Here is a 15842-nt window from a genome sequence, read left to right as displayed (position 1 = left end):
CCCCAAAAAAAAAAAAAAAAAAAAAAAAAAGTCAGTCCTCTCCCTAACTCAGCTTTTTACACACGATGCATCTTTAGAATTCCTGGACTCAGCTCCTAAATATCGATTGTGCAGGAGCAAGTCAGCAATTTGTGGTTTCCCGACAATGGCTCTGTGTTCTATTATAGAACTGGCTTGTTTCCACTTCCATCATCAGGCAGGGCCCTAGCCTTGCCTGTCTCACCTTCTTGCCTGGTGATCTGAAGCTATTCTGGTTGTGTCCTGTGGACCTCTCAGAGTGGGAACCACAGGATGGGCAGACTGCCCAGCTCAGCTACCAGAAAGAAAAAAATCCAAACAAAACTATAGCTCTTGCCCAGAGAAAGGATCATTATGATGCCCATTTTTTTTAAACTTAAAAACACTTTTGTGTGTGGTGCTAGGGATTGAATCCAGTACCTCACTCACATTGAATAAGTGCTCTACCCTTGAAAGCCACATCCCCAATGCCTGTTGCAATTGTTGTCAAAGTGTGCTTTTCTGTACTCTAAAGGAAAAAAAGTAGGTTTAAATCCAAAATGGCAACATCGACAGAGGGAAACAAGTACTCCATACTACTGGTGGGAAGTAAACTAATGCAATCACTTTGAGAGACAAATTGGTACTGTTTATTGACCTTTAAAATGTGCAAACCCTTTAATGCAGCACTTCCAGTTCTACAAATTTATCTTACAGCTATTCTTACACATTCTACAAAGATGTTTGTTCTTTTATTATTTATAATAAAAAATGTTATTAATAGAAATGATCATCTGTTAGAGATGTATTCGATAAATTATTGTTCAACCACACAATGGAACCCAATGCAGCCATGCTTAAAAACAAATAGTTCTGTATATTCCAAGACATTCTGCAAAATTTAAAAAGGAAAGGGCTGAGAATGTAACTCAGTAGTAGAGTATTTGCCTAACATGCATAAAGCCCTGGGTTCAGTTCCCCAGAACTGCAAGGCTGAAAGAATAAATAAATAAATAATTGTAAACAGGGTGCAGGAGAACTAAAACTATGAGTGTAATAAAAAGCATATGTATCGCTCAAGTGCCGGGAGATAGCTGGGCCCCGATCCACCGCAGGAAGGAGAGCCACGCCTGCTCCTGACCCAGCAGCCATCACTCAAGCGCCCAGAAGGTAGCCGCGCGGGTGCCGCTGAACCCCCATAATTCCCCCCGCCGCACTCTCAGACCTCCTGACTGTGCCAGTCTTTGGACCCACTCTGCAGAGGCAGAGGTGGTCATCAAGGGTGTTTTTCTGAGTTCCCAACTTTGAACATCTTTAAAGAAAGGGCGTGGGAAACCTGTAATAGAACGTTGTGGAGTTCAACCATTCAGAAGGTTGGGGAACTCAATCTGGGCCTTGCAGCCCGAGGTCAGTCAGTGTCATGGGGTTCAGCCATCAGCTAACTGAGACCAGGGGACTTGCATCCTCGCTCTGTCAAAGCCATTAAATGGTAAATACACTATATTGAAATTTTGTTCACTGCAGACATGTTCTGGACTGCTTCTTGATTTCAATTTAATTCAAATGATTTAAGGGTGATAGACTAGTGACTACCACAGGTGGTCAGTGTCCAAGTTGTGCTTGATCTTAATGTGGTGCTAATTGTATCAGTTGGGATAAAGCAATGCAGTTAATTTGATGAGCTGTTTCTCTGATGTTATGAAGATGAGAATATCTGTGAGTTGTTAGAGATACAGAAGCTAGGGCACAAATATATCAGGAAGATTTGGGTGATAATCCAGAGATTAAACCAAGGACAGTCCAACAACAAAAACAAAAATGAGAAAACACTTAAGCAAGACACAAGGACAGACTTCCAGTTCACCAATGGCAAACAGTAGGGCAAATGAGGATGAAAAGGCCGATAGTGAACCACCAGGACACCCTGAACTCAAAGCACAGGAAGTAACAAATTTCCCAGATAACCATAGAGATAGCAAGCAAAATGGAAGTTGCGATTCGAGACTCTAGAGCAGAAACTGACAATAAAATAGATGAGCTCAGGACCATGATAGAAGCCATGAAGGCCCAACATAGGAAAGAAATGGAATCTATAAAACAGATTCAAACAGATATCCAGGAGATTAAACACTCCATAGAAAGTGTACGCAACAGAATAAAAGAATGAGAAGATAGACTCTGAGATATAGAAGATAAGATTGCAGTCAGTGATCATGAAAAGAGAGGTCTCTTAAAAGCAGTAAGGGATCATGAGAAATCGATCCAACAACTCCTAGATGATGCAAAGAAGAATAACATAAGACTGATAGGAATCCATGAAGTAGCAGGAGAAAATACAAATGACTTAAAAAAGCTGTTCGCAGAATTAATGACAGAAAACTTCCCAAACAGAAGGGAAGAATTTGACATTCAGATAACTGAGGCATATAGGACCCCAACCAGCTACAATCAAAAAAAATCTACACCTAGACATATAATATTCAAGATCCCAGAAACCCAACAGAAGAACAAAATACTACAAGCAATAAGAGAAAAGAAACAAACCACATATAAAGGAAAGCCCATCAGAATCAAAGCAGACTTTTCAACACAAACCCTTGGGGAAAGGAGAGCCTGGAATGAGATATTTCAAGTACTAAAAGAGAACAAACTCCACCCTAGACTGATGTATCCTGCAAAACTCTCTTTTAAAATGGATGGGGAAATAAGACACTTCCACGACAAAGAACACCTGAGAAACTGCATGAATACCAAACCAGCACTACAAGTAATTCTAAACAAGATCCTAGAAAAAGACGATGAAGGCAACAACACCATGAGGCCCAACAGAGCAAATCAAATAGGCAAGGCAAGAAATTAAAAGGAGAAGATGAAAAAGTAAAAAGAGTCAACAAAAGGCCAATAACATGTCAATAATAAGTCAGTACATATCAGTTATAACCAGCAATGTCAATGGCCTCAATTCACCAATCAAGAGAAATAGACTGGCAAAATGGAATAAGCAAAATCCAACAACATGTTGTATGTAAGAAACACACCTAGTGCAAAAAGAAGCCCATAGACTGAAAGTGAAAGGATAGAAAACAATTCTCCATGTAACAGGAGCCCAGAAAAAAACAGGGGTAGCAATCTTATTTGCAGACAAAGTTAAAAAAAAGGATCAACACTGGAAAAATAATGCAATAAGATTCAATAAATACCTTACAACAATAACTATCAATATGAAAGATCTTAACTTCCCAATCAAAAGACACAGACTAGCAAATTGGATCTAAAAATGCAACCATATATTGCCTACAGGAGACACACCTCATCCAAAACGAAGCTCACAGACTAAAGGTAAGAAGATGAAAAATGATACTCCATGCAACTAGAGCCCAAAAGCATGCAGGAACAGCTATCTTATTTTCAGACATAGCCTACTTCAAGCCCAATTTTGTCAGATAAAGATGGCCACAGCATGCTGATAAAGGGAAGGATTCAACAGAAAGAGATAACAATTGGAAATATCTATGTACCAAATGTAGGCACAACCAACTTCGTAAAACAAAAGCTACTGGACATATAGGATATATACAGTACAATCTTAATAGAGGACTTAACACGCCACCCATATAATTAGGTCAATAAGAAAAAAAATTAACAAAGAAATATCAGAGTTAAACTACATCATCAAACAAATGGACTTCATAAATATCTACAGAGTCTTTCATACAACAATAGAATACGTATTTTTCTTCATGGCAAACAGAATTTTTCCCAACATAGACCATGCCCTAGGCCATAAAATATACCTAAATAAATACAAAAGAACTGGAATCCCCTGCATACCATTAGACCATAGTGGAATTGAACAAGAAATCTGAAGCAAAAAACCCTACAGAAACTATACAATCATATGGATATTAAACAATAGTATAACTAAATAATCAATGGAGCATAGAAGAAATCACAGAAGAAAGAAAAGAAATCCTAGAATGGTATGACTATAAAAGTACAACATGCCAAAACCTATGGGACACAATGAAAGCAGTTCTAAGAAGAAAGTTTATACATGTGAATGCAAACTTTAATTGAACAATTCCAAATAAACAACCTCATGATGCATTTTAAGGTCCTAGAAAAACCAGAGCAAGGAAAAAAAAAAAGAGCAAGCCTGGGCATGGCAGTGCACGCCTAAAATCCCAGCACTCCAGAAGCTGAGGCAGGAGAATTGCTATAAATTCAAGGCCAGCCTGAATTACATAGTGAGACCTGTCTCAATCCTCACCCGCAATCAAACAAACAAAATAGAGCAATCCAGATCTGAAGTTAAAAGAAGTAAAAAATTTAGAAAGATCAGAGTGAAAATTAATGAAGTTGAGACTAAAAAAAATACAAGATCAATGAACCAAAGAGTTAATTCCTTGAAAGGATAAACCAGGTTGATAAACCCTTAGCCAAACTTATGAAAAAACCGAAAAGCCCTATATTGATGCAATTAGAAATGAAAAATGAAAAATCAAAACTGACACCACCAAAATCCAGAGTATTATAAGAAACTACTTTAAAAATTTGTATTCCAGTAAATTGGAGAACCTAAAAGAAATTGAGAAATTCCTAGGCACACATCAAATACTAAAATTGAATCAAGAAAATCTAAAAACTCTAAATAGACCAATAATAGGAAATGAAATACAGGAAATAAATAAAAACTCTGCCAAGAAAGAAAAGCCCAAACCCAATGGATTCACCACAGAATTCTTTTTTTTTTTTTTTTTTTTTTTTGTACCAGGGATCAAACTCTGGACCTTGTACTTGCAAGGCAAGCAGTGGAACCACTGAGCCAAATCCCCAGCCCATGTTTTATTTGAATTGTTTTAAAACCTTATATTTTATTTTCCAATATTTATGTAGAAAACAGTAGGGCCTGATGGAAATTCTTGGTAATGTAGCCTGCCAAAAAAGTTGTGGATAGGTAAGCAGGCAGGGCCAGGAGAGGATTTTACTCTTTTTTTTTGGCAGAGTCTTGCTTTCCTCTCTCTTCCGAGGAAGCTGGGGAAGGAAGAGCAAGCAGAGAAGAGGTTGTTAACTCACTGTCCTGTTTGGGAGGGGCTGGAAGGGCAGGAATAACGCTGGTGTGGGTGCAGAGACACAAGAGGCAGAGATAAGGAAGGGTCACAAGATAGTGGAAGGGAGTGAATGAGGAGATGCAAGAGCTGGCCGGGTTACAGGGTGGGGGAGTTGTGAGTGGTGAGTGATCAGCCAGATGGAAGGTGGGAGTCGGGAGGGGTGGAGGACGGAGTCTGAGCTAGAAGTATCTGAGAGGGTGAACAGGTTTCACAGAGGTGGGGGAGAGAAAAAAGGCTTGTAGGTAGGGGATTTCTGACCATTTGCCATTGCGTTGACAAAAATTGTGTAAATCACACAGTATGTTAAAATTGAAAGTGACATTTTCAGGCCATTGAGATTTATTATCTAATTTATACTGAGGTCAAACTTGTTGCAATAAAAACTGAGTCATTTTGGCTTAAAGTTGGGTCCCAACAGTCCAAGGGGATGCCAGGAGGCAGCCAAGAGGCATTGAGGGAGGGGGTTTGAATTGCTGAGTGCCCATGTTAGGGCGGATGAGGAGAAGTTAGCTCCCTAGGAGGAGGGCAAAAGAGAGGAATGTCTTCATCTCTTTTGATGCTCCCTGAGCCAGAACGAGAGGAGACAGGCCAATAGGGTGTTCCCAGGGACACAGTCCTGGGCCCAGTGGCCCGAGAGGGTCTCTCTGACCAAGCTTGGATTTCCAAGAAGTCTCCAGAGGGAGAGAATGAGAACGAGACAGAGGACCCGAGTAGAGGGAAGCTAACTACCTACAAACCCTGTGCCTGGTGTGGAATCGTCTCAGCAATGGCAAGGGTAGAAAGTCCCGAGGAGGTCCTGCCCGGCAGATGTGGTCCGGGGGAGGAGGCTGAAAGGCCAATGGACCCTGGCCCATTGGGGGATCGTCACTTAATCGACTGATTTCCTCCCGGGTCGTGGCACCAGATATGTCAGGTAAAAAGAGCTGAAGACCAGGACCAGACCAGGACCGTAACAGGCCTTAATTATGGGGAGGGTCTGCGGGCTGTCTCCCAACGAAGGGGAGAAAGCTATTTTTACTGTTTTGGTTAGAAGTTTTTGTTTTGTTTTGTTTTGTTTTGATACAGGGTTTCACAATGTAATTCGGGCTGACCCAGAACTAAGTAACCCAGACTGGCCTCAGACTTGAAGCAATCCTTCTGCTTCAGCTCTCCCAGTGCTAGGATTATCAGCATGCACCGCCATGCCTGGCTTATGTTTCCTTTTTACTGAAATTGATTTCCATAGTAACTCTACCAATTTACCTTCCCACCACAGGAGTAGAAGGATTCCTTTTTCTTGGTACCCTAATCAGCACTGTTTTGTGTGTTCTCGATGATAGCCATTCTGACTGGGGTAAGACGGAATTTCAATGCAATTTTTATTTGCATTTTCCTAATGACTACAGATATTGAATATGTTTTCATATACTTATTGACTCTTTGTACTTCTTTTGGGAAATGTCTGTTCAATTCATTTGCCCATTTATTCACTGGGCTACTTTATTTTTTTAATAAATTTTATTTCATTTTATCCCATTCCCCCCTCAATGATTTTTTTTTGTGTTAAATATTTTAAGTTCTTTATATATTTTAAGTAATGATCCTCTGTCAGTGGAATAGTTGGCAAAAATTTCCTTTCATTCTGTAACCTGTATCTTCACTGTGTTGGTTGTTTGCCTGGCTAAATGAAAACTTTTTAATTTAATGTAGTCCCATTTGTTGATTCTTGCTATTATTTCCTGTGTTACCAGGAAGTCTTTAATTGGGCCTGTGACTGTTTCTCCTATGTTTACTTCTAGCTTGTCAGGTCTTATACTGAGGTCTTTTTTTTTTTTTTTTCGTACCGGGGATTGAACTTGGGTCCTTGTGTTTGCAAGGCAGGCCACCGAACCGCTGAGCTAAATCCCCAGCCCTGATACTGAGGTCTTTGATCCATTTTTAGTTTATTTTTGCACAGGGTGAGAGAGATCTAAGTTTTAATCTTCTACATGTGTATATCCAGTTTCCCTAGCACCATTTGTCAAAGATGCTCTCTTTTCTCCAATGTTAACAATCAGATGGCTGTAGTTGCACAGATTTGTTTCTAAGTCCTCAATTCTACTCCATTGATGTACATGCCTGTTTTTGTGGCACTACCACATTGTTTTTGTTACTATGGCTTTCTAGTATAATTTTAAATGGGATATTTTGATGCCTCTAGCCTTACGATTTTTGCTTAGGATAGCTTTAGCTATTCTGAGTCTTATATTTTTATATGAATTTCAGAATTTTTTTTCTAGTTCTATGAAAATGTCATAGGAAACTTGATGGGGGTTGCACTGAGTCTGTAAATCACTTTTGGTATTATGGTCATTTTAAGAATATCAATTCTTCCGGCCGGAGATTTAGCTCAGTGGTCCTGCCGCATGCCTTGCAAGTGCAAGGTCCCAAGTTCAATCCCCCAGTACCAAAAAAAAGAATATTAATTCTTCCTATCAATGAACATGGAAGTCTTTCCATCTTCTAGTGACTTGTTCAGTTTCTTTCTTCAGATTTCTATAATTTTCATTGTGGAGATCTTTTACTTCCTTGGTTAGGCTGATTCCCAGAAAAAAAATATACTTTTTAAAATTATTGTGAATAGAATTGTTTTCCTGATTTTATTCCTTTCCTTTCCTTTCCTTTTCTGGTGCTAGGGATTGAATTTAGAGCTTTCAACACTTAACTGTATCCCCAACCTTTTTTAAATTTTTAATTTTAAGATAAGGTTTGACTGAACTCACAATCTTCCTGCTTCAACCTCCCAGGATGCTGAGATGACAGGTATGTGCTACTGCATTTGGCTATTTTCCTAATTTCCTTCACAGCTAGTTCTTTATTAATGTATAGAAGAACAATTCATTTTCTTTTTCCAGTACCAGAGATTGAACTCAGGACCTTGCACTTGCCAGGCAGATGCAATGCCACTGAGCTACATCCCCAGCCCAAGAGCAGTTAATTTTTAAATATTGATTTTATGTCTTATCATTACTTTTAGATGATAAATTTGAATTATGGAAGTCAGCTGATAAAATACTTCCTAGCCCAAATTCATTTCACATACCCACCCTCTAGCTAATCCCCTAGATTTGAAAGTAGAGATTAGTGGAGACATATTTAGAAGATTCATAACTCTCACATTGGAAACCTGCCCTGAAGAGTAAGAACATTATTGTAGCCAGGCATGGTGGTGCACGCCTGTCATCCTACTATTTGGGAGGCTGAGGCAGGAGGATCACTGTGAGTTCAAGGCCAGCCTGGGCTACATGGTGAGTTCTCAAGACCAGACTAAACTACATAGTGAGACCCTGTCTCAAAGAAACAAACAAAACCAACAAAAGAATCATTATTGTAGAAAGAGCCAAGTGGAAACCCTTGACTTACCCAATTGCTGCACAGCCCCAGTCAAAACAAGAGTAAATCAGAAGCAGTATCACATCCTAGAGGGAACTGCAGAAATTAATACCATAAAAAAGAGGATGCGGGCTGGGAATTTAGCTCAGTCATTCCACTACCTGCCTCCCAAGCACAAAGACCTCAGTTGAATCCCCAGTACCAAAAACAAAAAGAAAAGAGGATGCAAGGTGTTTGTCTCTATTATATCCTTATTCAAATCACCTCTCTGGTCACTAGGAAAACTAGATAGACTCAGGCAAATGATAATGGACTATCATAAATTTAAGCAAGTAGTAACCTTAATTGTAGCTACCACATTGAATGCAGTATCTCTACTGTAATATTCCTGACACTTGAAATGTGGCTGTCGGTCTGACAAACATGTTCTAGACTCCTATTAGTAAAGAGGATCAAAAGCAGCTCATCTTTCTCTAGAAAGGATAATAGTCCACATTCTTTGCCCCAAGACTTTTACTTCCTTGACCTATCAGAATAGTCTACAGGGATCCTGATAATTTTCTTATTCCAGAGAACATCAACATTGGCCCACTAGAATGATGGTATCAGTCTAGTTGTGTTGATAAGCAGGAAAATGAAAATATTTACATGACCCAATAAACTTAAATTTTCCAGAGGGTAGGAAATAAACCCCACACAGATTCAGGAGCTTGCGTATTGGAAAAGTTCTTAGAGATCCAACTGTCTAGAGTAAAGGACAAGTTTTGTATTAGCACTGCTATTGCTGAGAAAGAAGAACAGTGCTTGGTGGAAATTGGAGGCTGCACATGCTAGATGATGAATGCTACTCTGGCCCATTTATCTAATGACTTGGAAGGCTGCTGGTTTTGCTTGGGGCTCAGAGCAAGAGAGGGTCCTGTACAACAGCCTGCAATATAAACTACCTCGGCCCTCAGTCCTATGACCCAGTAGATCTATAGGGTAGAAAGATGCTGTGTAGCATCTCTGTAAAAGTCTATAAGGAGAGTTATAGTTTTAGGGATCTGAAGCAAGACCCTCCCTTAGTGGAAGAGAATAACTCTTCATTTAAAAAAAATAGATCCTTGAAAGCCGGGTGTGGTGGTGCATGCCTGTAATCCCAGCAATGAGGAAGCTAATACAAGAGGATTGTGGTGGGTTGAAAGCCAGCCTGAACTATATAGTAAAACCCTGTCTCAAAAAAAAATCCTGCAGAGTCTTAGTAGAGAGTGATTGCCACAGAATACTAAGTATGGTAAACTAAAAACCTCCAAAGATATCTCATAAATATCCTAATCTCTATGAATGTGACCAGAAGATTTCCCTGTATTATCCAGATGGATCCTAAATGTAATCACATAAACCCTGTGAGAAGAAAGCAGAGGAAGATTTGATATACATGGAAGAAGGGCAGGCCAAGTGACCACAGAGGCAGATATTGAATGAACAGAACGCTGGCAGTCACCCCAAGCTCAAAGAGGCAGAAACAAATGCTGCCCTCAAGCTTCCAGAGGGAGTGCAGCCCTGCTGACACCTCATTTCTACCCAATGATTTTCAACTTCTGACATCTAGAACTATGAAAGAATAATTTTCCACTGTTTTCAGCCACCAAGATTATAGCAATTTGTTAGCAAACCCACAGGAAACCAACATATCAAGTTACTATCCACCTGGAGCTGCCCATCATGATTATTACGACTCACCCAGTCATATAGACTGCAGCAACTATCTGCAGTATGATGGAAATGGTACATTTGAGACTGGGCCCAAGTAGAGTAGAAGCTGCAATAACAAAAACACTTGGCCTAGACTCACATGTCATCTCCTTCTGCTGCACTGATACTCAACCTTTCTCCCTTCCACATATGGGCCCTGCTGAGGACAAACTCAAATCTACTTCAGAGATGAGTTGGTGTGGATTTTGGTGCTAATCCAATATGGACAGCTGCATCGTGACTCAGGGGAGGCTCTAAACAATAGTGGTTAAGGGAAGCCCTTGCAATGGACAGAGCTACAATCAGAATGCCTGATTGTTCACTTGAGGAAGAGAGAGAAGCAGCCTGAGACATAGTTATACATGGTCTCCTGAGCGATGGTGAATGGCTGGGCTAGCAGGCTAGAGACTGGAAAACAACACTGGAAGACTGAACCAAGGAAACTTGGACAAGAGGCATCTCAAATCTGAGAATTGCTACATAGATCATTAATCCTAATGTACTGATCTACTGTAGAGGAGGTATCCAAGAACCAGGGGAGAGAACGATTCATTTTGTGGGTATCAGTCAGCCTCTCTCCACAGCTATTCCAATTCTGCACCCATGAGTTGAAAGGCTGCGATGACAAAGCCTGAGCCTATGCCATGGGCTCAGCAAGACAGGTTCCCTCTCACCACAACTGATTTAGTTACTGTGTCACTGTTTCACACCTAAAAAGACAGGAGAACAGACCAATGGTAAACTCTCAGCGTGACACCAACTATCAAGGAAACCAGTCAGCCCTTTGGTAGCAGGCTGATGCCATTTGACCCCTTTGGCCTGGAAGGAACACTGAAACAATGCTTATTCTGAATACAGTTCTACTTTCTCTGCTCTCAGTAGTCTAATTTGTTATAGTGATGCCAGGAAGCAGGAGCTAGGGAAAATGAGAATGACATAGGAAGATTAAATATAATAAGACTTCGGCTACTATTAAGAACAACTGACTGCTCAAATGGGTGAACGAAGTTGAAGAAATTTGAGTACTGGTGCCAGTAACAGGCATGGAGCAGTGGGACACTTTAGAATGCAAGTTAAAATCATAGTTATGGGGCCGGGGATTTAGCTCAGTGGCACTGTGCCTGCCTCACAAGCATAAGGTCCTGATTTCGATCCCTGATACTACACACACACACACACACACACACACACACACACCATAGTTATTGACACAGCAGCTTAGTGGTATCAGCGATCTAGGTATGAGTGAAAACAGATCAGATGATCCTTGCAAACTTCTACCTCTTTGGACTCATGGTGGGTAGCTTTGTTTATAAGGCCCTGAAAATAAAAAATACAACTATATAGTTAGGCATGGTAGTGCACACCAGCAGTCCCAGCACTCTGACAGGCTGAAGCAGGAGGATCATGAATTTGAACCCAGCTGGGCCACTTGGTGATTTAGTGAGATCCTGTCTTAAAATTTATAAAGTCTGGAGTTGTAGCCCTGAGTTCAATCCCCAGTACTGCAAATAAATATGTAAATAGATGATAGATAGCTAGATAGACAGACAGAAGACAAATACAGAGAAAAAAGAAAAAAAACATGCAGCTATGACCAAAGCCTCAAAACCTTGCAAAAATACTACATGAAATGACTACTTTCATCAAAAAGCTTACAAAAAGGATAGAGCACAGTGGTAGAAAACATACTTTGCAAGTGTGAGATCCTCGGTCTGAATGACAGCACTGTACACATGCGTGCACACACATACCAAAGTTCAGGAAATTACAGAGACAATAAGCTCAGTTAAGGAAGTAGGTTTTGCACATGCATACAGGAATGAATGTGCGCACATGAACACATACACACATTACTGTGTAAGGACAGGTAGGCATAGGAAAACACTCATGGTATTTCTCATTCTTTTCTCTTTTGTATGGCTAGGGATTAAATCCTGAGCCTTGCTTACACTAGGCAAGCACTTTGCCACTGGGCTAAATCTCTAGCCCAGACTGATAAAATTTAATACATAAAAAGAGCAGAAGGAAGAAAAGAAGTTCACTCAACAGTCATCTTTACTCCTGAATGTGGTGGAGCACACCTGTAAGCCCAGCATTTTTGAGGCTAAGACAGGAGGATCACCGCGGGTCAAGGCCAGCCCGGGCTACACAGTGAGTTCAAGTCCAATCTCAACTAAAAGTGACACCCTGTCTCAAAACAAAACAAAAATCAGATTTACTGAGGCATTAAAGGAAAGTAAGGAATGTGCAAGTGTCCTTGAATAAGAGTCATGAGCTGGAATGATTCCAGGTTGACTCTGCTTCTTAACTAGGCAGGTGAATTTCCATAAGAAGCTGCACATCAGGACAACCTGGCCCCGCACTGTGAAGCATCAGATTACAGGTGGGAATTAGAACGATGTGTGACAAAAGGCTGCATTCTCACCTTTCTGCCAGGGTACAGAGAGAAAAAGTGACCTGCCTGTGATTATACAGCAAATCAGATGCAGAACTGGAACTAGAATGAAAGCTAGAGCTTTGGCCTCTTTCTTTTCCATAGTAAAGATCCTAGGGTGCAATCAAGGCAATCAACATATCTAATTGCTCAACTCATCACATTCTGTCAGCAACTGAATTGCCACTTGCTTTGGGAGACTGAGCTCCAGGAAGGCCATATGGGTGCAGAAAAATGTAATATTAGACAGTACTGAATTCAAATCCTACCTTTTCACCTTGATGGATGTCCTTGTGCAAGTTATTTAACTTCTCTGAGACTCAGTTTTCTCATCTGCAAAGTAAGGATAACAGTAGTATCGACTTCAAAGGATGGTGTGAAAATAAATGCAACAAAAATGCCTGGAATGTTGTTAGCACATATGAGTCCTCAGACAGGGCAGCTCCTTCTTGTATTCAACCTTGAATAAAAGGCCTAACGCAAGATCTGTACACCTTGAGGGTTCTTTTAGAACACAGAGAAAATGATTGTTTTTTAAAGTACATTTTATTTTATTTTATTCCATTCCCCTCCCTCAACCCTCTTCCCGTCCCTTTGTACAAAAGCTGTTTCCATTTTTTCTATTTTCACTTTTTTCTTGGCCCTTGCTTTCTTCCTCCTTCCTCCCTTGTTCCCCTTCTCATTTGAACATTTTCTTCACATTTTCCAATATCTATTATACATTTTAGTCCTTATTTCCACTTTAAGTTTCTCACACCAGAGAAACAATGCAGTATTTAAACATGTGTGTCCAATTTATTTCACAGAGGAGTATGGTCTCAATGTCCACCCACTTAGCTATAAAAGTCTGAAGCTCATCCTTCTTTAGGGCAGAGTAGTACTCCAAAAACCACATCTTTATCACTCATCAGTTAATGGCCCTTTGGGCTATTTCTAAGATTTAGCTATGATACACTGTGTTGCTATAAATATGGTGTGCATTTATCACTGTTGTATGATGCTTTTAATTCTTTTAGGAAGATACCAAGAAGAGGAACAGCTGGGTCAAATGGAACCTCTAGTTTCAATTTTTTGAGAAATCTCCACACTGATTTCAATAGTGGTTGCACCACCAGTGGAAAAGTGTTCTGTGGTAGACTAAGCTGCTAGCCTGTCCTAAGTAAAAACCAAACAGCCTCCATGTTGACCCGCTGATCACCCCACCACCACAGTTGTGTCGTTACCAATGACAACGGGTTTGCGCAGACAAGTGACCTGATCCGTTACATAGTAACATTGTGTTATACTATTGTTACATTCTCCTCCCAAAGTTTATGGTTAACTATTTCCTCTTACAATTTTGCGGTTTTTCCCTTTATAAACTGCCTGTATCTGCAAATAAATGAGACCTTGACAACTCTTTGCTTGGTCTCCTTCTTTCCGCGCCCCTCTTGTCTCATTTCCAGGTACTTCCCCTTCTCGAGCTCTGCCAATTACTGACCCCGCGGGCCGGGGCAGTGTTCCTTTTTCCCCACAATCCCTCCAGCATTTGTTATTGGCTGATTTCTTGATAGTAGCCATTCTTTCTGGAGGTGAACTACCAGTGTTGTTTTGCAGAGTTTTTGTTTTGGTTTGGTTTGGTTTTTTGAGACAGGGTCTCACTATGTTGTTGAGATTGACCTGGAACTCACTATGTAGCCCAGGCTGGTCTTGAACTCACAGCAATCCTCCTGCCTCAGCCTCCCAAGTGCTGGGATTACAGGTGTGTACCACCACGCCCAGCTTTTTTTTTTTTTTTTTTTTTTTTTGTACCAAGGATCAAACTCAGGACCTTGTGCTTGCTTGGAGGCAGGCAGTGGCACCACTGAACTAAATCCCCAGCTATGTATTGTTTTAATTTGCATTTCACAAATGACCAGCAACACTGAATTTTTTAAATATATTTATTTGCTGTTTCTGATTATTCATCTGAGAAGTATCTTTGCATTTCAGATGCCCATTTTCAGACTGGGTGTTTAAATTTGGGGGGGTCTGATGTTTTTTACTTCTTTATATATTCTAGATGAGTCCTTTATATGAATAGCTGGTAAAAATTTTCCCATACTATACATTGTCTCTTTACTGTATTGGTGGCTTCTTTTGCTATGCCAAAGCTTTTTAACAAGATGAGATCCCAGTTGTTGATTCTTTGTAGTATCTCCCATGCAGTCTGGGTTTTGTTCATAAAGTCTTTGCCAACTCCTATGTCCTCTAGGGTTCTACCTATTCTCTCTTCCAGCAGATTTAATAATTAGATTTTTCATCCATTTTCATTCTAGGTTAGTGTGTGGTGAAAGATATGAGTCTAGTTTTAATCTTTGACTGTGGAAAGCTAGTTTTTCAAGCGTTGTTTATGAAAGAGTCTATCTTCCAGTGAAGGTGTTTGACTCCTTTGTCAAAGATAAGGTGGCTGAGAGTGTCTGGAGTTGTTTCTGCATCTTCTAGTCTATTCCACTGATCTTCAGGTCTGTTCTTTTGCCAGTACTTTGTTGTTTTTATCACTGTACCTTTGTAGTATAATTTAAAGCCAGAGATTGTGAAACCCCCTGCCTTCCTTTGTTGCCCAGAATTGCCTTTGCTATTCTAGGTCTCCTCTGGCTCCGAATGAAATTTAGGATTCTTTCTTTCTTTCTTTCTTTGGTACCAGGGGTTGAACTAGGCACCACTAAGCTAAATCCCCGGCCTTAGGATTGCTTTTTCTAATTCTGTGAGATATGCTGTTGGGATTTCATTGAATCTGTATAATAATTTTAGCAGTATGGCCATTGAGAAAACGATTGTTGATAGGACAAACTAGACATGATGTGGGGTCTTCTCACTATAAAGCACGGTCATATTCCTGATATTCCAAGGATACAGTGGAAACCTCTATGGTAGTTTTAAAACATGTCAACAAATTCTTTGCTATTCCTCTTTCAAGATATGGAGTCTAAAAAAGAGAAAGAGGGGGTTAAAAAATGGAGTCTAATTGCCCTCCCCTTCACTGTGGCCTGGATTACTAAGTCACTCCTAATAAATCAAGCAGAAGTGACAGTGTGAACCTTCAGACACTGGGTCATGAAAAGCATTGTAACTTGCTGTCTGCTTACTCTTGGATCACTTGATCTGGTGACAGTCAGTTGCCATGTCCTGAGAACACTCAAGGAGACCAAGGGAAAGCCCACAAGAATGGAAGTGAGGCCTTCTACTTCCCC

The 15842-nt window shown here is 40.3% G+C and overlaps 1 long non-coding RNA gene across 1 annotated transcript in view; it reads right to left on the bottom strand.

The window, feature by feature from the left end:
* LOC104868535 overlaps positions 1 to 15842 on the bottom strand; it is a 37014-nt gene that overhangs the window by 13121 nt on the left and 8051 nt on the right. The window contains exon 3 of the long non-coding RNA XR_004517448.1: positions 12900 to 12963. This is a non-coding gene — a long non-coding RNA (uncharacterized LOC104868535). The remainder of the gene's footprint in view (positions 1 to 12899; positions 12964 to 15842) is intronic.

Source organism: Fukomys damarensis, unplaced genomic scaffold (genome assembly GCF_012274545.1).
Source record: "Fukomys damarensis isolate Sample0158 unplaced genomic scaffold, DMR_v1.0_HiC HiC_scaffold_16, whole genome shotgun sequence".
NCBI lineage: Eukaryota > Metazoa > Chordata > Mammalia > Rodentia > Bathyergidae > Fukomys > Fukomys damarensis.
This window is presented reverse-complemented; position numbering and strand designations above follow the sequence as displayed.